The following is a 24689-nucleotide window of genomic DNA, read 5'->3' as shown; positions in this document are numbered from 1 at the left end:
ATGACTTCCTCATCCCACTCCAGTGTGTTAGGCTGTGTGCACATTACTCCCTAGGGAGAGGTGGCTGCCACTTTCTATTTGCTAGCCATAGCAATCCACACACCCCCAATCACCTAGGCGTACTCAAGACCTGCAGCAACTTCCGTACCACCAATTTCTGCAGGTGTGTGCCAGATTCCTGGGAACTGCCACGGATCTTTCACCCTGAGGTAGGCCCAAGCACCCTGATGTCTTTGAATGTCTTAACGGTGGCAGCTAGGAAATGAGGGGTACCTACTTAAACCTTGACTGATGACCCCCATCAGAAATCCAGGCAATGGACCTCAACAACTCTACAGTGAAAGCCATATAGCCAACATACCTGTCATTGAGCAAGAGGTTGGCATCTGAAGATGAGTGTTAGGTTCCCTAGGCAGACCTGGATATCCCCTTCAATACATACCAGCCAGTGTCTGCAGAAGGCTGAAGTGTGCTGTGCTCTGCACAACATTGAGCAACAGTGAGTCTTGGGCCTGCAGAAGGATCAAGGCAAAGAGCTGAGAGAGTCTCTTCAGAAAATTCAGAGGGCAAGGAAGTAAGGCTGAGGGAAATGCACATTCCAGCTGTTCACATTGCTGTTCACGAGGTCAGGGATGCCCTTATAAATGTAAGATTCATTAGATTGCACCAGTGGACCAACATCAGGCACCATTCCCCCAGCCCCACAACAACCTCTCCACCCCCCATCCATCAATATCTGTGGCACAAAACAGTCCTGCAAACAGCTATCCATCCCTTGAACATTCCCCACCTGCCTGCCCCCCCCATTCCCCCAACCTCCCACAATGGTTCCAACCAAATCATTGATTATCAAGCAAATTATAAAGCAACTTGATACCCAGGACCCAAGAATAGACAATACAGGAAAGTGGTACAAAATATTTACACGACATAAAATAAAACAGAAATTTAAGTAAAATTTCCAGGTACACCAATGTCAGACCCTTGTGTGACTACAAAGCTTTACGCTTCCTTTTTCTACCACAATATATGGTGCAGCCCCTGTGGTTCCTTCAAAGGTAGCGATAGGCAGCTCAGATCACTGCCCTGACTGTTGAGATGTTCTTAGTTGACACCCTCTGGATTTTGGGTGTGAGGGCCACGCCAAAGACTGCCCCATCTGAACATGTGTGGAGTAGGCTCAGTCATCGAGATATAATGCTGGCTATGCTTTCTACTGGGCTGGATACAGCAGAGCCCATCGGACCGAGCATGCTCATTGGGGTGGGGGTGAGCCACGGGAGGCGGCCGGGAGAATCAGGCAGGAGTATCCGTATCGGATTCCTGACATTGGGAAAACGGTCCCCAATTAGGTTGCTGATGGGAAGGGTCTGATATAGGAATCCAGCCTGCTGATGGCAGGAAGGCAATTAGCTTTATTAATAAGGCACTTAGAGCTAATTACTCGCGGGCCCAGTGAAATTTGGTGATGGCTTAGGGACTCTCCCAAATTTGCACAAATCTCTTCAGAAAACCACCCAGCAAACTCTGTTTGGAGTGGTGGGTGGAGGATCGTGCATTCCTTGTTGTCAGGCAATCTCTGCCTGATTGAAGGACCTGGCATGAGGAAAGGAAGTGTCGCTGAAAGCATTTGTTGTAGTCACATGTTGGCCAGACCAGGTAAGCACAACAGATATCCTCCTCTCAAGGGATTTGTGAACCAGATGAGACTCAGTTTATAATTTCATATTTATTAATTGAATTTAAATTCCACCAGCTGCCATGGTAGGATTTGAACTGGATTAATAGTCCAGTGACATTACCGCCACACCACCGTTACAGTGCATCCTCAGAAGGACCCAGTTCCCCAGAGGATTCTTCATCCAACAATCCCTCAACTCGTGCTGCAGGCATGCAGGCCCTGTAGAGAATAAAGACTATCCTGACAAGGTGGGATTATATTGAAAGTTATCATTATAAGCATGGTCATGCTTCACTCATTGTTGAAACCCAGCCAACATGCCTGAGCGCAGTACAACATGTGACTGATATTTAATCGTGTCTCCAGCTGGCTTTGGTCTCCCCCCATCCTGATCTTCAGTGACACTGAAACTTCACCAATTACCAATGTGACCTCTACAGCTGTGAGCTCTTTGGACATTTGTATTCAACCAAAAACAATAACATTTGATTAAACTTGCCATTTGTGGGAGCTCGCAATGCACAAATTAGCTGTTGCACTTGACTAATTTTCAAAAGTGCTTTATTAATTGTAAAATGCTTTGGAATTGCATGCGGATGTAAAAGGCGCTACATAAATTCAAGTTCTTTTTTTCAAAGATGGCACCTATTACTCATTAAATCATCTGAGATATTTACTTAATCAATATAGATATTCAGAAAGTAGATTCCCCTTTAGTAAATCTAGATTCAATCTGGATTGTAGATTCTCGTTTAATAAATCGGGATTCAATCTAGATTTAGATTCTCCTTTAAAAAATCTGGGTTAATCTGGATTGTATATTCTCCTTTAATAAATCTGGATTTAATCTGGATCATAGATTCTCCTTTAAAATCTGGATCATAGATTCTTCTTAATCTGGATACTATATTTTATTTTAATAAATAGCTTTGTTTATAAGCCCCTTTATGTGTTAGCAAAAGGCCAAAGAAAATAATATGGTTTAAAGTGTTCCCTTTGAAAAACTGTTAATCCTTTTCAATTGATCCATGTTTCAGTGGACTGATGGGTACAGCGTAAATCAATGTGAGATTACTGCTGCCAGTGTTATCCCCTATAAATGCTTAAACTGCTTGAATCAGAGTCCTTTGCCTGATTTTGAAAGAGAGTTGCAAGCCTATTTAGAGTAGATGGGTTGGCACTACTATAAAAATAGTGCCTGGACGGGTTAGATACCACAGCAATGAGCATTGGTACAATATGATTGTTTTTCAGCCCTTGTACTTTTCAATTAAGTATTGGCAATAAAAAAATCATTGACTGCATAAATTTTAAATTTCTACTGAAGTATTCATCAAATTAAATTACCCTGAATGCACATATATAATTCAGGTACTTCAGGACAAACATGAAATGTTATTGCTGTGTATATTTCTGTTTATATTTTTACCCTGTACTGAACTCAAGAAAGATCAATGGGTTGTATTTAACCTGTTGCAGTGCTTTCCTTAACGCATTGCTGGCAACCTCAGTGTTATTCTTGATAAAAACTCACAGTTGTTACTTCCTTGCCCTTTGTCCTCAGGGGATGTCCGTTCCCTGGATGCAAAAGTCAAGAGGAGAGCAAAAATCTGTAATGCTAAGTTGCCACCCAGTTTGAAGCCCATTGCTGATTGTTGGGCTTCTGTCGGGTGCCCACTATATGCCCATGTTCTGATGTTAATGAGGCACGAAGGGGCATTCTTGGCCTCAGTCCTCAATCTCCACTGGTTGCAGGCTTGTTTCTTGCTCAAGATGTCACCTGGGGGTTCTGAGGCGTCCTAGCAGAAAGTGTCCAAATGCCTCCAGACAGGGAATATTTAATTTAATCACCTACACCTCACTGATAAAGGCCCGTGTGGGGCAGGGTGAGGAGGTGATAATAGAACACCCATCTGTCCATTTTCACCTCACTCCCTCTGCAGCCAGTTTAATCCCTGAGTTCTGGAGGCTGTTAGAAGAGCTCACTACAAGGATGGGGAGGGGAGGCTATAAATTAATGCAATTAGGATTGCAACTCAACCGTAATGAGCACCAGTCCCGACCAGCAGCAGAGAGACATGGCAGCAAACAGCATCAGGGCCAGAAGAGGACCAGGAAGGAAATTTTGTCATATCATGTTTTCCTTGGGGTCTTAAGAAGCAGCTCTGAGGCCTAGAGCTGGACTCTTTCCTCATCCTGTCAGTCAGCATGGGGTCTTGTCGGGCCAAGGTTGGCACCAAAGATCTGACCTGGAACAGTCTGGTTCACCAAGCTCCGCTACATCTGGTTTGGATAGGAACAGCTCACTCAGGGTGCACTATGCCAGCCTCAAGTGGGCACAGAAAGGGGTCAAGTAAAGCAACCCTGCTTCTTTTCTCAACTTCAACAGTATGAACACATGAAATTCGTGGCTGAGGAATGACCAGTTGGCCCATCAAACCTGGCCCACACTTCATGGTCGCTGGGGCAAATTGTGACCAGACAATTCCCCTCCACCCCTGCACCCCAATCCCCACAGCGACAGGAGGCAAAGGGTTGGATTCTCAATCAGGGGTCAGGACCCCGACATGAGGGCTAATTCCGGGTCCTGGCCGAATAGTGTTCTTCAGGCATGCTCACTGCGATCTCCAATGATCCAGTCTGTTAAAGGCGAGGGAGTGGGAACACCTTAAAGTCAGGAACAGCCCGTGGGAGGCCCTCCAGCACTCAGTATTCAGCAGCTCCACCAGCTGAGGTAGGAGTTGTCATCGTGAACATGGAGGCTGCAAGGGAGAAGTGAAGGTAAGTAGATTTTTACTTTTTGAAAAGCCGCAGCTGCCTGGCCATGATCCTGGAGGAGCAGCCTCACCAGCACTTCTGCAGCTTTGACCTGGCAGCCATTATAGATGAGGGGTGGAGGGAGTGGGGGGGTAGGTTGCTTGATCTTTCGTATCCCAAACCCCACTCCTGCTCTGAGCCCGCCATGTCAACATGGGCTAGAAATTCCAGTCAGTGCAGGACGCAATTTACAATAATTGGCCTTAATTGGCTCTTTCCAGCGGGCGGATCTAACACCCTCATTGAAAATGGCTCAGCATCAGGGTTGTGGCAGCAAACCAGCACGGGAGGGCATCGGTGCCAGATTGCACCCGCCTGCCTCCAATCCCAACCCCGACCCATTTAAAAATCGCATTCAGTGAGAAAGAGAAAACCCAGGGCCAACAAGGGGTTAAATATATCCTGGAAAATTTCTCTCTGATTCCTCCTTCAGGTCACTCAAACCAGCCAAGGAGGTCACATTCATAGGGCAGAGTTTTCTGCTTATCGAGCAGGCGCATGCCCGACCCAAATGACCGTAAAATGACGGGCGATGACATCGGGCGAGCGTCCCGACGTCATCGTGCCCTCGCATAATATTTCACTTGGCAGGTGCACTGGGGAGTCGGAGCAGCGTTCACCATTAATTAAGAGACCTGTTAAGGCCCTTGACAACCCAAATGATGGTGAATTAATGTAGCCCATGCAATTTTTCGCTCGATGCACTGGCAAAAGGGGTAGGTGGGTAGCCACAATTTGCAAAACCTCATCCATGGGTGGGATAAGAAGGGCTAACAGCATTGTCAATGTGAGTCATGAGGAGTCTGGAGATATTCTGCTGCTGGTGGCTTATTGCTACTTGTCATCTTAATCTCTGATCGGGTTTCATTCTTAGCATTTCTAGGCTTCATTTCTGGACTCATTGGTGTCTTCCAGGCCCCCTGAGGGTTCAGACCATGTGGTCCCTGCCAGGTATCAGAATTCTACTCTAGCCCTGGTAATCGGGATTGTCGTCTCTGCTGGAAGTACCTCCTTTGAGGAGGAAGAGAGGGGCAGAAGGGAGAGGAGGTGTCCCCATGCAACTTCCAGGGGAGTGACCTGTGGGAGGAGAGGCGCAGGCATAAGGGACGCAGGGCCAAGAGGTAGTCCAAGGTGGAAGGGGCTGCTATCCTGCTGCCTGGGTTTACAGATGGCTATGCAACTGCCTCAACATGTCTGAGGTGCAATGCCGAAGGAGGCTCCATCTCTCTAGGGAGACCGTGACCTCCATCTGTCAGATGATCAGGCTTGAGATCAGCTCCGACTGTGTGGGTGAACACCCCATGCCAGTGGCGCTGAAGGTCACATTGGCCCTTAACTTCTATGCCTCTGGCTCTTTCCAGGGGTCGGGTGGGGGGTTGGGGGTTGGATCTGTGTGGAGTCTCCCAATCAGCTGTCCACAGTTGCATCAAGCTGGTGACAGAAGCTCTGTTCAGGCAGGTATTGACTTTTATTCATTACCATACAGGCAAGGCCAGCCAGGCTGAGTGAGCCAGAGGCTTTGTAGTGATTGCTGGGTTCCCCCACGTCCAAGGTGCCATCGACTGCACACATGTGGCCATTGAGGCACCAGCGGGTCAGCCCGGTGCCTTGATTCCACTCCAGGAACATGCAGATAGTGTGTGATCACAGGATGCAGATTCTGCAAGCCTGTGAAAGGTATCCAGGCAGCTCCCATGATGCTTGCATCTTGAGACACTCCCAAGTGCCGAGGCTCTACAGTACTCCAGTCCGACTGGATGAATGGTTGCTGGTTGACAAGGGCTAACCCTTGAAAAGGTGGCTCATGACGCCTTTCTGCCATCCAAAAACAGAGTCAGAGCAGCAGTACAACACAAGTCATGCCTCCACAAGGGTAGTGGTAGAGAGGACCATAGGTTTTCTGAAGATGCGCTTCTGATGCCTGGACCGTTCAAAGGGAGCACTACAATACTTTCCAGAGCGGCTGTCACTGATCGTGGTTGCATGCTGCGCTGTCCACAATCTGGCACTGGCAAGGGGGGACCCACTGGAGGAAGAGGATCTTGACGCAGCTGCACAGGCCATGGAGGATGAACCCAGTAGTGAGTCAGAAGAGAAGCACAGTGAAGAGAATGCTGAGGGTGTGGAGGCAGACTTCGGTAACCTCCAGGGAGGCAGGGACACCAGAATTGCTTTGATCCCAACACTCCTTCAGCTAGGCTGCCAAATAAGAACTACCACCTCATGCCAGGGCTGCCGCCTCCATCCTGGATCGAAGAAATGACTCTTCCCTTGGCCTCCAAGATACATTCAGTGCCTGTGCAATAATGGTTCGAGCCACCCATGTTCAGCATTACATACTGGCCTACCTTGCATCTACAAAATAAATGAAGCATACTCAGGCCAATAACACAAAAGCAAATGTAATTTAATGATGGAACTCACATAATATTGAACGGGACAATATCCGATGTTGGTAGTCACATCATTAGAAAAAGAAAATAGGGGAACAAAAGATCTCCTGTGACTAGTCCCTCTTTTGCTTAAGGTGCTTTAAATTTAGTTTATGGGTGCTACGTCTGGGTCCTCCTCCCTCACTGGCACCAGCATTGGAGACAGCCTGCTCACTCTGCTGTCCTGTTGGTCTTGATGTCCTTGGCAGTTGTCCTCTGGCCTGTGGAGCCTGTGCTGGCCCCACCTGGGAGGGAGCAGCCAGTGCCACGACTGGCATCTCCCCATTTGCTGCAGCCTCATCAAATGCCACAGTCACTGGCAGGGGAATGGAGGAGCTGCTGCCAACATCCAGACTGCCCTGAGAGGAGCCCGCAGAGACAACGAGCAGCTCATGTGCCCACGTGAGGTTGTTGTCGACCTCCCTGCTCACCACTGATGGATGGGCACCGAGCCGGGATACTGGTGTTTTTTTGGGTTTCCCACAGTGTCAGACTCTATCTGCTACTAGATTTATACCAGCGGTGGTGACATGAGGCCCTGAAGTGGGCATTATTTGTCCAATTAAGAGCCTCAACTGACAGCAGGGCAAGAAATCTGTCCAGGGATCTTCCCACCACGGACTTAATCGGGGCATAGGTGGGAGGGTGGCCAGACCCAGCCACCACACTCCCACCTGATTAATTGTCCTACTGCTATCAAACCTGCCCCTGGTAAGGGCATAAAATGCCACCCATAATGTATAACTTTAAATATTTTATACATGTTGCTTATTGGGTACAGTAGGTAATGATGCGATATTTCTTATTGGTACCTGGGGAGAGCTCTGTGCATAAAATTAGGCAACACTCAGCAATGACCCTCAAAGTAACCCAATCACCAATGTTCACCTCAGCAACATTTAAACTTCAGAATTGCTTTCAGTCCAGCAGTTTTGATGGTCTGTAATTATTTTTTTCAAGCCTCTGATTAATGGATGAGCACTTGATCAATACATTGACCAGTTGTAATTTAAAACAAACAATAGACCAGAAATGAATGTTTGCAATAATAACAGATGAACCTTTAAAGGATGACAATCATTTTCTCCTGTCACAGGGGAGGTATTAACCCATGAAAAATAAACAGGTTGTCACAGCCATTAAAATAGCAAAGACAGCAATTCCACACAGATGGATTGAGCATTCGTCCACTGCTATAAGAAAGACTTGAATTTATATAAAGTCTTCCGCAAACTCAGGGAGCCCCAAAGTACTTCACAAGCACTGACATGCTTTTAAAGTATAGTCCCTGGTGCAACATAGGAAATGTAGCCAATTTGCATGCAAACAACAATCAGATAAATATTCAGATCATCTGATTTTAGTGAAATTGGCTGAAGGACAGATATCGATCAGGACATCAGGGAGCACCATGGGATATTATTATGTCAATCTTACGGGGCCTCAGTTTAATATCTCATCTAAAAGAAACAACTTGGTCAGGCGTAACTTGCCTTTTTGAGCCCTTGGCTTATTTTTTAGCTCATTATTTAACATATCCAGTAATTAAGTGGGTTTGATCCCTGCAGGAAGGCAAGAAAATGTATTTTCAAAAATGCAAAAACTGGGTATATTTGGTGAAGTTAAAGTATCTTCGTCATTCTAGGAATTCAAAGGACAATACAGTCAGAGTCTCCAACCATTCAATCTTTCCAAACATGCTTTTAAACCACCTGCCACTTCACAAATGAACATTGAACAACCCCCAGTTGAAATTATTCATTTCCAATACATCCCCAATTATTGGCATTAGTTTAAGCATTATATGTTGCTTTGTGAGAGAGTATGGATTAGAACTGATAAATATTACAGCAGTTATTGAAGTCTCTGCCTAAAGGATTATGTTCGCTGCAACCAAGCTCGCTTCAGTGTCTGTCCGTCTGGTTTGTTACATTGCCCAGAATCTGAAGTCGATTGTGAATTCAATTTGAGATCACGAAACTGGCGGAATGGGGAGTCGGCCCACATTAGTGCAGAAATTTATCAATTAGTTGACTAGAAAGTTAAAAGGAAGCAATTTACTTTAAACCAATTAAACCCATGTCTAATCTTCCTCAGATGAACAAGCATTTTGTATGACTTCCCCTATTAAAGCAGATTATCTATGTATTGTTCTTCTTTATAATGAGCTTGAATTTAGGCAAATGTTTAAAACAACCAAGTCAGCTGCCAATTTTCTAAGCAGTAGAGAACGATTTCTGAAGAAAACTTAATTTTGCATTTCCAAGGTCTAATGTTTGTATATTTATAAAAGGTACAGTATGATTATCTTATGTAGCAATCTTTCTAAATCATGATAAATGTGATTGAACTTGGATTACCCTAGTGTATCTTGACATATGCATATGGCTTAGATATTTTAATTTTCCTAGATTATAGTCTGTGCACCGTCACTATCAATCAACGAGGCTATTTACTGGTCTGAAGCTATCATCAATCACAGATCTTTTGGTCTTGCACTCAAGGTTTTATATAAAATAAAAACTGCCTTTAAGAACTCCACCGATGTAGAGCTCATTCTTTGGCGTTGATACTTCAGGATGTTTCAACTGACCACAGGAGAGTTAAACAGGCAGTGTGGCTTGGGGCCCATTAAAGAAATTGATAGCAATGAATAAAAGTCGCTTTCCAATAAGCAGGCGATCCAAGATTATGTTCAAAATGAAGCATCACTCTGACCCCGAACATCGTCATCACTAACACCATCTGGTAACACAACATCATCTCTTTGAGCTAAAAACAAATGAATCATCAAATTATTTGGATTAATCAATCATAGCAACCAACAACAAAACAACATTACATTGCATTTATATAGCTCCTTTAACATAGAAAATGTACCAACATGCTTCATAAGAGTGATTATCAGGCATTATTTTACATTGAGCTACATAAGGAGATATTAGGATACATGGCAAAAGCTTGGTCAAGGAGGTAGGTATTACGGAGTGTCTTAAAGGAAGAAAGCGAAGTAGAGAGATGGAGAGTTTTAGAGAGAGAATTCCAGAGCTTGGGGCCTAGGCAACTGAAGGCACAGCGGCCAATGATGAAATGATTAAAATCAGGGGCTGCTCAAGAAGCCAGAATTAGAGGACAACATCTAACTGGAAAAGATTACAGAGATAGGGAGGGGCAAGGTGATGGCTGGAGTTGAAAACAATTATGAGAATTTTAAAATCAAGTCTTTGCTAGACCAGTGTAGGTCAGGGAGCACAGTGCTGATGGGTGTACACAATTGGTGCAAGTTAGGATATGGGCAGCAGAGTTTTGGATGAGCTCAAGTTTATAGAGGCTTCAAGGTGGGAATTTGCCCCGGAGAGAATTAGCATAGTTAAATTTAGAGGTAACAAAGGCATGGATGAGGGTTTCAGCAGCAGATGAGCTGTGGCAGGGGTGAAGACAGGCAATGTTATGGAGGTATAAGTAGGCATTCTTGGAGATGGAAAGGATAAGTGATTGGAGTTTCAAGTCAGATCAAATAGGACGCTAAGGTTGCAAAGAGTCTGGTCAGTCACAGATAGTGCCCAAGGAGAGGGAAGGTGTCAGTGACTAGGCAGTGGAATTAGTGACGAGGAACAAAGTTAATAAACATGATCTTACTGTTGACGTGAATTTGATATTTATGTGGGGTTATGGACTGGAAACCCAGTAGCATGGGTCAGAGGCATCCAGTCATGTGGGGTGGGAGCAGATGGTGGTGGGTGGGGGGAGGTAGCAGATTGTCATGGGCGTCATGTTATGGGATCTGACAGATCACTAGAAGTGAGTATAGAAGCAAGATTGTTAGGCTTCCTGTTCCTCCTGGCCCACAAGCTGGTGCTATAAAGGCACTTGGCCTCATGGAGTCAGCCTTCCCAGCTTCTTTTAGCCACTGGATTAAAATGAAGGCACAGAGCTTCCTTAAAATATTCCAAGGACTAACCTACCTCTTACAAGTGGATTTATTGCCTGATCCTCATCCTGTCTGTGTTAAAATTTAAATGGGCAGGTTCAAACTGTTTCTGTCTCAGATTTTCTGTTCTTAATTGACTATCCAACCCAAAATGACCCCAATGGCTTTGTCCTTTCAAATATTTAATTGGAAGAAACTTCTGGTCAGACCCAGACATGAGGTGAGGAAAACTCCAATAATGGAGAGTTTGGGGAGCTATAAATCCAATGTTACCTATTCCTCCCAAACACATTACACTCACCACATGTCAGCTCTCAAATTGCTCAAAATGTTATTTTTTGAAGAAATTGAATTTTTTAAAAATTCTAATCAATTTCAATTTATTCCAAATCAATCATTAGTAACTATTCCCATTGTTTCCCGAAGGAGCCTGTCCCATAGATGGACCTCTTGTTCACTGAAATAACAGCAAAATGTAAGAATATAGCCACTTTACACACTCAAGCCCATGAAGCTTTAAGTGAAGGATAAGGATAACTGATGGGTAATTGATGTCTTCTATCAACTAAGTGCTTATTGGGGCCACCAGGACTTTTGGTTCTTGGGCCACCATTAAATACCAAGAAATCCTCCTATCAAATAGTTTGGATCCTAAGTGCTGATTTATGTACGTGATCTCCTTGTGTACAGGGGCTTTTGACATCCTTTTACCTCAATAATTCATTATAATGCAATATAAGAATTTTACCTTTTTCACTCCTCCATGTCTGTAACACCTGTGGTACTTTTAAATAGTATAAACAGTGTCGTCGCTAGGAATATTCTTCTAATATATTTTTACAGTGTTTGTTTAGTGGGTATAGCTAGATAAAGGAAATTTTTTAGAAAACAACAATTTGTGTTTATATAACGCTCTTTGTGTCCTTGTGAGAGACCATGGGCTGGAATCTTCCGTTCCCACTGAAGTCAATGAAAGTTTGTGTGGCTCACTGCAGCTGTTATAGGGGAATCCCACCGTGGTAGGTCTGGAAAATTCCATCCCAAAGAGCTTCACATCCAATATATAACTTCTGAGGTGCAGCATTAATGTTTAATAGGAAATGCAGCAGAATATTTGCCAGCAGTTATTCTCCACAAACAGGATAAATGATCAGATAATCTAATATTGCTAGTGTTGATTGAGAGATAAGCCAAGACACTTCACCATTGAATAGTGCCAGGGTTTTTTTTTACGTCCACCTCAACAGGGCCTCAGTCTCATCTGAAGACATGACAGAGTAGCACTCCCTCCGTGCTGCACTTAAATGGAAGATTGGATTACATGGTCAAGTCTCTGGATTGAGACTTCTGACTCAGAGACGTGAGTACTACCAACTCATTGAATCAACCCATATTCAACTCCACAAATGTTGCTGGAATATTTACTTTGGCCACATGAGCTGTATACAGGGGTTGATTCTTTTTTAAATTTCTTTATTCCAGTAGCTGTCACATGTCAATAGGATTATGACCATGGCGAAATTTAATGTCAGCGACAGGGATCTCCCCTGTCACCCAGGGAGCCGGCAAGATCCCGTGTTGCCTACTTTCAGGAATGCCCACCTTATTAAGTGCCAAGCAGGCACTGAACCGGGCAGTGGTGGGCTTTCCCTAGGGTCAGGGACCATGAGATGGAAATTCCACACCCAAGAGCTGCTGGCAAATCAGAGGCCAGCAGCTGTGCATTGCTTGGCAGCGTTACTAGAGTTGCTCCCTTTGCACAACACAGAGGGCCGTAACTTCCGAGCTCCTCAACATCGGAGTGGGGGTTAGCCCAAAGATGGACTGGGGGATCACTCTCAGAACTTCACAGGTAAGCATCTTCATGGCAATTGCCCAGAAGTGCACATTTTCTCTGGGCAACTGAGCTGCACTGGGAACCATCTGAAAATGCTATTTAACTCACAAACTTTGGATGGTTCCAACAGGCATACACCAATAGTTACCCAGTAAAAGTTAGAAGAATTAAAACCTCTTCTAACTTCTGGGTAACAATAGTAAAGACACAGGCCAATCCTCCCACCGGACTTCTGCAACACCCCTGACCCTCCAAGGGACTCTTCCACTCCTGACTAACCCCCCATCTCCTCACAGTATTCCCCACCCATGAACCCCCATGAACTCCTCATCCATCCCACCGCACCCCACGCGGGCCTGACTCTCAACCCACTGACCTGACCGGAACCCTCTTCCATGATCCTGATTTCATGCTGACTGGCAAATTAAGGCCCACCCAGTGTGAAATGTGGCTTCCCAATGTTCGGGGAGGGCCGGGCCTGGGAGGGGGCGTGTCGTGTGCCTGGTTCAATGGCAACCAGGTGGGCAGTTTAAAAACAGCACAGGCAGCCCCTTGAAGTCTGGCTGGTGAAGAAGCATACAGGCTTTGTTGTGAAGATGGTATCGATGGCATCGGCAGTGGCTGGAGACACCAGGTGGGAGGGTAGGTCGGATGGGCACTCGGCCACCCCTGCTTTTCGGGTGAGTGCCTCACTGTGCTCCTGGAGGAGGGGGCTGCCAGGAGGGACACCCTTGTACCAAGGGATGGACAGAGGAGGCCACCACACCTGATGAAGAAAGCCTGGGAGGAGCTGGCAATGCAGGTCAGCAGCCGTGACATGGTGCAGCGCACATGGGTGCAGTGCCTAAAGAAGATCGATGACCTGCTGCACTCTGGAAGGCTGAGTACCATGCTGGCATGGATCAGTGTGCACAAGTGTTAAGAGCTGGCTGTGCCCGGTGGAGCTCAGGAGTGGTAGAGTCTGAGTGCCAATTGTCAATGACATGGAGCTGGTCAAGGGCGTGAGCTTTGGCTACTTGGACTGAGTGTCTTGCGGCTCTAGGGTTGTGACTTGGCCGAACCCTGCAAGGTAGTAGGTGGGGGTGGCCAGGCTGCAATGGTGCTGCAGGTAGAGTGGACTAATCCATGCTCCTCTGTCCTTTCAGGAGAAGACAAGCCATAACCAAGCAGAGAGGGTGCGGACAGGCAGAGAACCGCCCAACCTGCTGCTGCTGACCAGGTTCGAGCAGGGTGCCCTGGATCTGGAGACCAGGCACACTACCCCATACAACCAGGTGTGGAGAGGCGGGGGTAGAAGATAAAGGTAAGAGAACAGTGCACAGGTGTGAGAATTTTGGATTGTGCAGCCATTTTAGTGTAGTCTCTTCATTGATGGGCGCCTCAAACCAGGATTCCACATTGATCATTGAAAGATGATGGCACCATGAAGCAGATCCCCATTATCTCACCAGGGTGCCTGACATGCACAGTGACAGCGTGATGACTTTAACTAATGACATGTCCCTTGGATTTGCCAGCACTCAATCGCAGGACCCCGAAGGGCTACCCCTGATGCCAGAGGGCCGCCAGGCTTCATCTGCACCTGCGTCACACCCACTCTCTGAACTAGGCACCAGCGCAGATACCAGCACCTCGGTGGGCATTATATGGACAGCTAGAATGTCGGAGCACAGCAGTGAGGGCACTTCACACTCACTTGAGGAGCAAGCGGAGGCAGAGAATGCCCAGGGCACAGGCAGTTGGAGGACTGCTGGGGACCAGGATAAACTGGTAGAGATCCATGAGTGTCTGCGTACCATGGTCTCTGTTGTGAAGGAGCCAAGCAGAGCATAAACATGGCGTTGACCCTCATGGCCAAGCACACTGCCTCCTCCATGGAGAGAATGGCAACGCTCATGGAGAATCAGCTCCAGGAACAGAATCAGGGGTTCCTAGGGTTGCGCTCGGTCCTGCAAGCCCTCACACAGACACTGATCTCAGGTGGCCAGAGTCAGTGTGGATGAGGCACTCAGTATCCCAGCTAGGTGCCCGTCTATCAATGGCGAACAGGGAGGTCCAAAACGACCTCACAATGGTGTGCGACCTACTGGTCATCTCTGTGGGCCCCTCTCATGGCACTCTGGATGACGACAGCAGCTCCTCTGTCCCTCTGCCAGTGACTGTGGCATCTGATGAGGCTATGATGACTGGGGAGATACCAGCCGTGGCACTGGCTGCTCCGTCTCAGGCAGGGCCAGCACAGGGTCCACTGGCCAAAGGACAACCGCCAAGGTCATCAAGGCCAACAGGACAGCAGAATGTGTAGGCTGTCTCCAATGCTGGTGCCAGCGAGTAGGGAGCACCTAGACTCAGCACTTGCAAATGTAAATTTAAGGCACCATAAGCACAAGAGGGACAGTTTACAAGTGATCTTCTGTTCCATTGTATTTGGTTTATATGTCTACTGGTGTGGACATCAACAGCAGTAATTGTCATGTCAATGAGACAAGAACATTAAATTTGCTTCTGTTGTGATGGCGTGAGTATGCTTCACCTTTTATTTTTGGTGCAGGGTACACTGATATGTAATGCTGGATGTGAGTGGCTCTAAACTTTATTTCACAGGCACTGAGTGTTCTTTGTGTTCAAATGAAAGGGTCATTTCAGATATCCAGGATAGAGCCGTCAGCCCTGGCATGAAGTGGAAGCAGATCTTTGGTAGCCTAGCTGAAGGACCGTTGGATCAAAGCATCCCTCATGTCCCTGCCTCCCTGGAGGTTACTGAGGTCTGGCTCCATGTCCTCAGCATTCTCCTCACTATGCTCCTCTTCTGACTCACTACTGGACTCATCACCTGTGGCCTGTGCAACTGTGTCAAACTTTTCTTCCTCCAGTGGGTCCCCCCTTGCCAGTGCCAGATTGTGGAGAGCACAACATGCAACCATTATTAGCGACACCCACCCTGGGGGGTATTGTAGTGCACTCGCTGAACGGTCCAAGAAGCGGAAAGCATCTTCAGAAGACCTATGGTCCTCTCTACCACCGCCCCTGTGGAGCCATGACTCGTATCGTAACGCTACTCTGCCTCTGTCCTTGGGTGGCAGAGAGGCATCATGAGCCACCATTTCAATGGATAGCACTTGCCACCCAGCAGCCATCCATCCAGTCGTGCTGGAGCACTGAAAAACCTTGGTACCTGGGAGTGTCTCAAAATGTACGCATCATGGGAGCTGCCTGGGTACCTTGCACATACTTGCAGTATCAGCATTCTGTGGTCACACATTATCTGCACGTTCATGGAGTGGAGTCCCTTCTTGTTGACAAAGGCACCCGGTTGACCTGCTGGCGCCTTGATGGCCACATGTGTGCAGTCGTTGGCACCCTGGGGGAATCCAGCAATCGCTGCAAAGCCTCTGGCTCGCTCAGCCAGGCGGGCCTCGTCCGTACAGTAAAGAATAAAGGTTATTACCTGCCTGAGCAGAGCTTCTGTCACCAGCTTAAGCAACTGTGGACAGCTGATTGAGACTCCCCCCACAGGTCCCTCACTGAGCCCTGGAAAGAGCAGATGCATAGGAGTTGAGGGCCACCGTGACCTTCAGAGCCACTGGCATGGGGTGTCCGCCCACACAGTTGGAGGTGATCTCAGGCCCAATCACCTGACAAATGAAGGTCATTGTCTCCCTGGAGAGGTGGATTCTCCTTTGGCATTGCACCTCGAACATATTGGGGTAACTGCATCTCCGCCTGTAAACCCTGGCAGCAGGATGGTGGCATTTTCTGAGGCCTTTTCCACCTTGGATTTCCTGTTGGCCCTGCATCCCTTGTACCTGTGCCTCTCCTCCCACAGGTCCCTCCCCTGGAAGCTACATTGGAACTCCTGGCCTCCTCTTTCTTCTGCCCCTCTCTTCCTCCTCAGAGGAGGTGCCTCCAACAGAGACCACAATCCCCATTAACAGGGTTAGAGAAGACTGTCTGATACCTGGAAGTGTCCACATGGTCTGAATCCTTCGGGGGCCTTGAAGACACCAATGAGTCCTCACATGCATCCTGGAAATGCTAATAATTAAACGCCAAACAGAGATGAAGCTGCCAAGTACCAATAAGCAACCAGCTGCAAACTATCTCCAAAACACTTCACCACTCACACTGGCAATGCCGCAGACCCTTTTTAGGCAAAGGGGGACCCACTGGAGGAAGAAAGTCTTGACTCAGTTGAACAGGCCACATGTGATGAGTGTAGTAGTGAGTCAGAAGAGGATCATGATGAGGAGAATGCCGAGGACGTGGAGCCAGACCTCGGTAACCTCCAGGGAGGCAGGGACATGAGGGATGCCTTGATCCAACGCTCCTTGGATTAGATTTGGCAAAATGTTGGCTGCCCACCTGCCAATTTTGCCCATGCAAAGCTGCATGGGAAACGTGAAATCTTGGTCAATTGCCTTTTTAATGGCCTTAGCTGGCCCCTTAATTGATGGCGGGCGCAGCTCTGACACCTGCGCACGCCCGCTAACCAAAACATCACGTGAGCATGGGATGATGTCGGGACACTCGCCAGACGTCATTCCACATGATTTCATGTCTGATCGGGTCAGGCACACGCCCGCCTGGTCAGCATAAAATTCTGCCCCAGATATTTCTTCTGCAAGCATGAAAATTAAAGTTTCAATTCATTTTGTTATCATTCGCGCATATCAGACACAACATGTTGAGAACCTGTCATTGTAGAAGCTTTTTAATATTTTATGTCTGTATTGATGTCATTAAGATACCATGGTCTGAACTTTGCTGTACATATAACAATGAGGCTGTCAGTGTCTCTGTCATTACCCTGACAGCAACTTCTGCCTTCCAAGTATGCACAGTTAAATGCAGAAATCCATAATTCACACTCCTCCACAGGGTGCACTGTTGCAATCTCAGCAGATAGAATCTGTATAGAGATTACAGTCATGGCATGAATTTGGGATAATTCTCCATTTAAAACAGCTGAAAAACTTCAGGCTTGCTCAATCAGGAGTAACTGAGTTTTAGGCAGTGATAATTATTGCTGAACTACCTCTCTGATCCTGAAAAATTAATCTGGCAAGTATGAAATCTCATTCACTCAGAAGAAAATTAACGTTGCAGATTTAAAAAAAAATATTAAATCTAAAAATTTTGTGGTTTTCTTGTTCTGCCTGATTATGTATTTCCCTTAATTCCACGAATATGTGCCAATCTTTATTTTTGCTCCTGTTTGGTTACTTAAAGGAGGTCTTGTGATGTAGTGGGTTGCAGCTCTGTGACGGAAGCTCTGGGTTCAAGTCCCATTTCGGGACTTGATGGTCACAGAAGGTGTGTTTATAACATGATCAAACAGGTTGATTATCAGCCTGTAAATCCTTCCATATGCCTGATGACAGCTGTTAAAAAGCAGGAGAGTTTCCTGGTCTGACATATTCCAGTACTTTCCCAAGCATAATCATAGACCAGTTACCAATACCCTCTTAGGGCAAGGTACCTGGATGAGGATGATCCACTTATATATTTCCTATTTTTTTACTTCCTGTGTTGCTATTTGCATAATGATTCTTCAAACTAATTGGCTAAATGGTTTGCTTTCTCCTGTCCTTCTCACAGACACCACAGATTTCCATCTCCGCTAACAACCCACTAAAAGCCTGTGGGTTGCTGTACATGAGTTGAACAATAAATGCTGCTCCTATGTTGCCCACAGCAAAATCCAAACCATTAAAAGAAACAAAGAAAGACAATGCAGGAATCAGTGAATTTAAATTTTCAAAGAAGTAAAGACTTTTCAGGAGATCACCAGAAAAATGGCTTTGTCTCCTGCAGAGCCTAAACATTTGGCTGTCATTTGAAGAGATTCTCTGAGTAATTGCAATTGCAGGAAACTCACACATTGAAAATGTTGTAACTTGAAGGAGAGGCCATTATTACAGGTAAAAAGGTATGGGCAAAGAGGTCAATAGATAATTGTAAAAGATCTAGGGAATGCTGGGAAATTATACATATGAATGCAACTTACTCATGCCCAAAATTCTGTAATATTTTATGTCAAATATTTGCTTTGCATCCTGATTGTCTGACATGGACTGGTGAGCCAAATAGCCTCCTGTACAATGATGACTCTACGATTACTCTTGTCTCAAGGCACATATATATGTATATAGGAAATCATACATAATCATAAGATTTCACTGGGAAGTTAGAAGACCCATTGTATAAGCAGAACAGTTGGCAGTGGGATAGAATTATTATGCCAATTGTTAGCCAGCCAAGGTGGCTTTGAGGTCTAATTAGATTGTAGTGAATACGTTATATCTCAATAGATTGTTCCATTGAAATAACTTCAGTCAGATGTGCTGCAAGAGGCCAACTGAGTGGGTTTACTTGGAAGGAAAGCCGACTAGTCTATTGTTTTCTGACTCCAGGGCAGGCCCTAATTCAAGTCTCACATCAGATTCTGAGCCACTTATTAGATGGGATGGTTTCCTGTTGCCTTCCTGATGGTTTTATCTTCAGAGTATGTTGTCCTAGGGAGGCTGCAACCAAGGTTAAAGAGCTCACCAATCTCTAATGATAGTGGGTATTGTGAAATCACTTTAAGAGATAATATGCTAATGCGTGAGTAGCCAGGATGTACATCAGACATTGTTCAGAGGAGTTTCAGTTTAGCTAGTAGCATGTGGTGTTAAGGAGTTACAGCTGTACTTTCTCATTAACAATTGCTGTTGAATCTTTATAGTAAACCTATCTGCTGAGTAATCCTGTACTACATCTTTAAATAAACTAACCCTACATTTAATTTACCAGTCCTGTGTGAGATTGGTACGTATGTATTAAGCAAATAAAGAAATGCAGCAGCGTGGAGTAAGCCAAATGTAAACAAGTACCCCCCTCACTGAGTATCAACACAGTCTTTAGAGATCATATTATAATCTCCACTTGTTGGCAGTGTCAGGAGTGAGGCTGAAACCCAACATTTCTGAGGCAGGAATGCTCCCACTAACCCAAAGGCTCATTATCCTGAGAGACAGTAAGAGGGTTTGACTCAGAGACAGGTGGGCCTAGATCTGTAAACAGATAAGTGAGAATAGTTCAAATTAATCAACTGTAGAGTGGTGCATAGAGATTTGTAGATTGAGGAATCTAACTAGGCAAGTAACTTTTCTGATGTAGGATCTGTTCCATTGGTGAGGCAACTGGCCCAATAATTAAGCATGGCTTTAGCTAGAGGAAGGAGGCTTTTATGGTGAGGTTTAGAATGAATCACTATAGGCAATGCTAAGACAGAATAAAGGATCTGTCTACGCATTGGGAATACATTATAGATGACTGAATGGTGTAAAAGAAATTGAAGATGAGACTTATTAGCAACTTTGGGAGGTTTGCGGTAATAATATGATTGTAATAAAATGGGGACTTTAAATACCTATGGTGTATTGGCAATGGACAAATTTTGTGGTCAAAATGGGCAGCGGTTCTGGAAATGCTTTTCCAGACTTGCCTTAATCAGTATGTCGCTTGCCCAACATGGAAGGATGCAGCACTAGACCTGATTGATCAGAAATAATACCAGGCTTTCAAGGGTTAAACAGCAAGGACAGGTTGACTAGACTTGGCTCTGCTTTGAATATAGAAGATTGAGGGATGATTTGATTTAGGTGTTTAAATGTTGAAATGATTCAGTAAAATAGATACAGTGAAACTATTTTCTCAGGTAGGGGAATCAGAATATGAAGCGGCTCAAGCCTAAGCATAGTGCTAGGCCATTTGGGAGGGAAATCAAGAAGTGCTGTTCCATACAAAATATACCGTATACACTCAAGTAATAGTCCATCTCTTGTATGAATTGAAGCCTGACATGTGGCCCCAAAATCCTTTGTTTTTTATATATCTCATGTATAACCCTGACTTTTGGCCCAAAAATCTTGCATTTTTCACATACCTTGTGCTAGTTTTGGGTGCGGGGTTGGCAGGAACAGTCCAGTGAGTCTTTTTCATACTTGCTCTTTTCTCTTTTAAACCATCAGAAATAGGTAGCCTAGGAGTTCAGCACCATGGCCAGCAACCTCTGCGACAGTTTCATTATTGGCAGTTCAGCAGTTCCCAAGAACTGACATGGATCTCAACCCTTTGAATGCATTACTTGTGTAAAAGTCAACCCCCTATGTTTTGCCTAAAAATCTAATCTCAAAATCAGGCTTTTACATGAGTATATATGATAGTAACACCCAGAATCTTCTCCCCTAAAGGTTATGGGGACAATTGGAACTTTTAGAACTGAAATTGATAGATTTGTGTTGAGTAAGGCTGTCGAGGGCTATAGAACTAAAGCACATAAATGGAGTTGAGATACAGACCAACCGTGAGCTAACTGAATGTTGGAGCAGACTTAAGGGGCTGAATGGCCTCCTCCTATTCCTATGTTTCCTTTCATTCTGGATAAATAAACAGGATAAGGATTTCAAAGTAGGCAAACACTTGGGAAATAGTGACCATAATCTAATTAAGTTAACATTGAAAACAGGTAAAGTTTTTTTTAAAGAGGAACGTAAGATGATGATATAACACTCAAAATTAACTAATTTCAGTGGGTTGAAAGGGGAACTTACTCGGATGGCTTAGTTGGAAAAAATGGCAGATTACGTAACAATAGAAGATATTTAAATGCAAGCTGGCTAATGCACAAGTTAATTATATTCTGCCTAGGATTAAGGGAATGTATCAAAGGACAGCATAGACAGGGTAAAATCATTGATTCTTCAAAAAAATTGATGAACTGGAAATAAAGAAATGGTACATGATAAATAATCCAGGAATGTAACATGGAGCAGTATATGACCTGTTGCCAGTTCTCTTCAGTGATATTAGCAGCTCAGCACATCACAAATTCATTTCAATTCTATCATCTCTTTAACACAGGATTTAATGAATACATTTTAAAGGGGTTAATGCTCCTGAGAAAATAGACAGAGGAAAATGAAGGTACAATGTATCTGGCAGCCATTCCTCACCTGTAGCTTCTCCTTTTGTTGTAAGGCAACTTGAACAATGATGTTTCAGATCACTGAGATTAAAAAAAATCCATTGAGAAAACAGTACAGATAAATCAGAATAAAATTGGAGAGTTAGACCTCTACAGGAATTAATGGCACTAAGCAATGCAAAGATCATTAGTGAAGATTCATGACTATAATTTCAAAGATTGTGTATGGGATGGAAAAGTACTTACAAGCCAATTTGGTTACCTAATCTACCAAACATGTTGTAGCACAGACATTGATTTAATATTAAGCATTAATTTCCTTTTCTCAATTCTTCAAACAATAGCAAGAAAGTACAGAGTTCAGGTAATTGCAGCAATGAGTGGCCAACACAATATGGTTATTATTTAGCTACACGTAGCATGATTAAAACATTAGCTTTCACATGCAAAATAAACTTTCCATGTCCTAACTCTTAATGTAACTATTGTGATATTGTATGCATGCCAATGTAGACAATGGCATGTATCTTTAAGAAGCTGCATGGTGACATCACCCTGACATCACCGCGTGTAAGGCTAGAGGATAAAAGTACAGCCTCCATGTTAGATGTTCACTATTGCCTGTGATCTCTCCTGCACATGTTTTCTACTGCCTGTGACTCTGTAACAGTAAGACTTTTATGAGTCAGGCATATAGTCAAGTAATCAGTCTATGTAACTGTTAGAACCCAGGCTAGATCAAGGCCTATGCAGAACTGTATATAGTTGTACAATTAACTAATTTCAGTGGGTTGAAAGGGGAAATAACTGATGTATACAGTTGTTGCTAGTGATAAAATTCATTTAATTATGTTCAACCAGAACCCTCATCAGTCTCAACATCTTGCTTAGCATAGAGTCAGGTCCCCTGAGGACTACATTGAGACCCTTGACATATATGGTAAAAGAACTCGACAGCAACATTAATCAAACATTCAGCAGTGCACTTTAACATAATCATATTTGTAGAAGGAGTTACAATTTAAATTATATTTTATAAGAAGCATTAAATCCATACATTGGAGTAATGTAGTGGCCTTGGAAAAGATTCAGAGAATCATAGAAATGGCCGCCATCTTAAAGAAGCAGCTATTCAGATAGGTTCAAGGACCTTGGCTATTTATTTTGGAGATTTAAAGTTTACAGAAGTTTATAAAATAATTGAAGGGGTGGATACAGTCCTATTGAGAGATAATGCAAGTTTAACAAATTGGGAATGATGAGGAGACATGAGTTCAAACTATATTAGGGTGGGAACAGACTGGATGTTGGGTGATTCTTCTTTCCCCAGAGATTAGTGAGGGTGCGGAATATATTGCTGGCTGATGTAGTGGGTGCATTCTCCCTGTCTTCATGAGGGAGCTGAACTAAGAGCAGAAATCACCCCATCTGATGATTTATAAATTACCTGGTGTCCATGTGATCTCCTGGACTACCTGCGGGGTTTGGAGAGGAATTTTACAGACTTTTTCGCTTTTTGAACCCTGAATTTTTATGGGGTTTTTTGCCTCTTTCAGGAGATTATATGGCTGTGCAGGTGGATATGAGGTGGGAGATAGGATGGTTGGAAGTGTCTAGCCAGAATGCTTCAGGTCATCATGAATGTGGGGCAGACTTTTTAGACCAGCTGGTCTCTTTCTGTCTGTCATTTTTGTATGTTGACACATGTTCAGATATAAAAAGTGATTCCTATTCCATAACACGCATTTTTAATGTTACAGCCAAGTGAGGAGGGATGAACTGGCTGCTCTTTATTCAGCCTCCTTGGTTGGTCGCAACAAAGGTTTTAAAATTTATTATCCCTATAAATGCCTTTTCCAATCCAAATCAAACCATGTTTTCTTGAGTCAAAGAATAAGTTTATTAGCTACTAAAACCAAGGAAAGATCATACAAGATACAATGACACACACACAAATATCTGAAGTAAGAAAAGTTTGAGTCCAAATAAAAGTTAGAATAATATACAATTAAGTCCTTTACTTGTCCTTAAGGTGTAGATTGTTGAATGCTGCGGCCATTTGAAGTTAGCTAGTTCCCTTTAAAATCCTGGACTTGGTTTGAAGTCCAGGTAACTACATTTTGCTGAAGACAATTTTCTTCCTTTTAATTCCATGATCTGTCACCCAGAAATCGATGGGTTTCTCCTGAGATTCTTTATGATGGACAGTCACTATCTCTTGGGTTGGATTTTTATACTAGAGATAGGGTTTTGCTTGAGAGAGAGAGATTCCTTACTGCTCCCTTCAACAGTTTTTCCAGATGACTTCGATAACTTCCCCCCGTGTCTGGCTTGGCAAAACCAGTTCTTAAAAACCTCCTGTCTCTATATTCCCAAAAAGGGATTCGATTAACATATCTTGCAGTCATAGTTGTGGAACAGGTAATCGTATTTTGATCTTTCATCTCAGAAACCTTTGACGCATTTCAAGATAACAGAAACCAAGAGGAGATAGGGTTATTTCATCCTCCACAGGAAGGTTAAGTGTCTGTTCGGTGTATGTGACTGGTTAGCGGTTCCCATTGTCTTTGCTGTCGATTAAAATTCAGCACTTCGCAATTTTAATCCCTTCCTTAGAGAGTTGGGTTTTCATGTCTGTAGGTTTCCTTTGTAACGTTTCTCTCCTCACACTCCCTTTCGGAAGAGTTCTTGTTGGCTTTTCTCACCTTTACCTCGCAAGGTGGCCTCACATTTTAAAGCAGTTTGCTCTCATTTTTTAAAGTACCAAATTTCCAGTCAATTGGAAGACTTTTTTAAAGTAATGTTTTGAAAATAAGGAGCATTTTTGTGACATTAGCCAAACGTTTCAAATGGTTTGGAGAGAAATGACTATTTCTTTCCACACCAAGAGACTCCTACATCAAACAGGGGAGATGGTGGAGTAGTGGTAATGTCACTGGACTAGGAATCCAGAGGCTCATGCTATGTTCTGGGGACATGGGTTCAAATCCCAGCACAGCAGTTGGTGGAATTTGAATTCC

The sequence above is a fragment of the Carcharodon carcharias genome, chromosome 9, assembly GCF_017639515.1.
Source record: "Carcharodon carcharias isolate sCarCar2 chromosome 9, sCarCar2.pri, whole genome shotgun sequence".
NCBI classification, from domain to species: Eukaryota; Metazoa; Chordata; class Chondrichthyes; order Lamniformes; family Lamnidae; genus Carcharodon; species Carcharodon carcharias.
Note: the sequence above shows the minus strand (reverse complement) of the source record.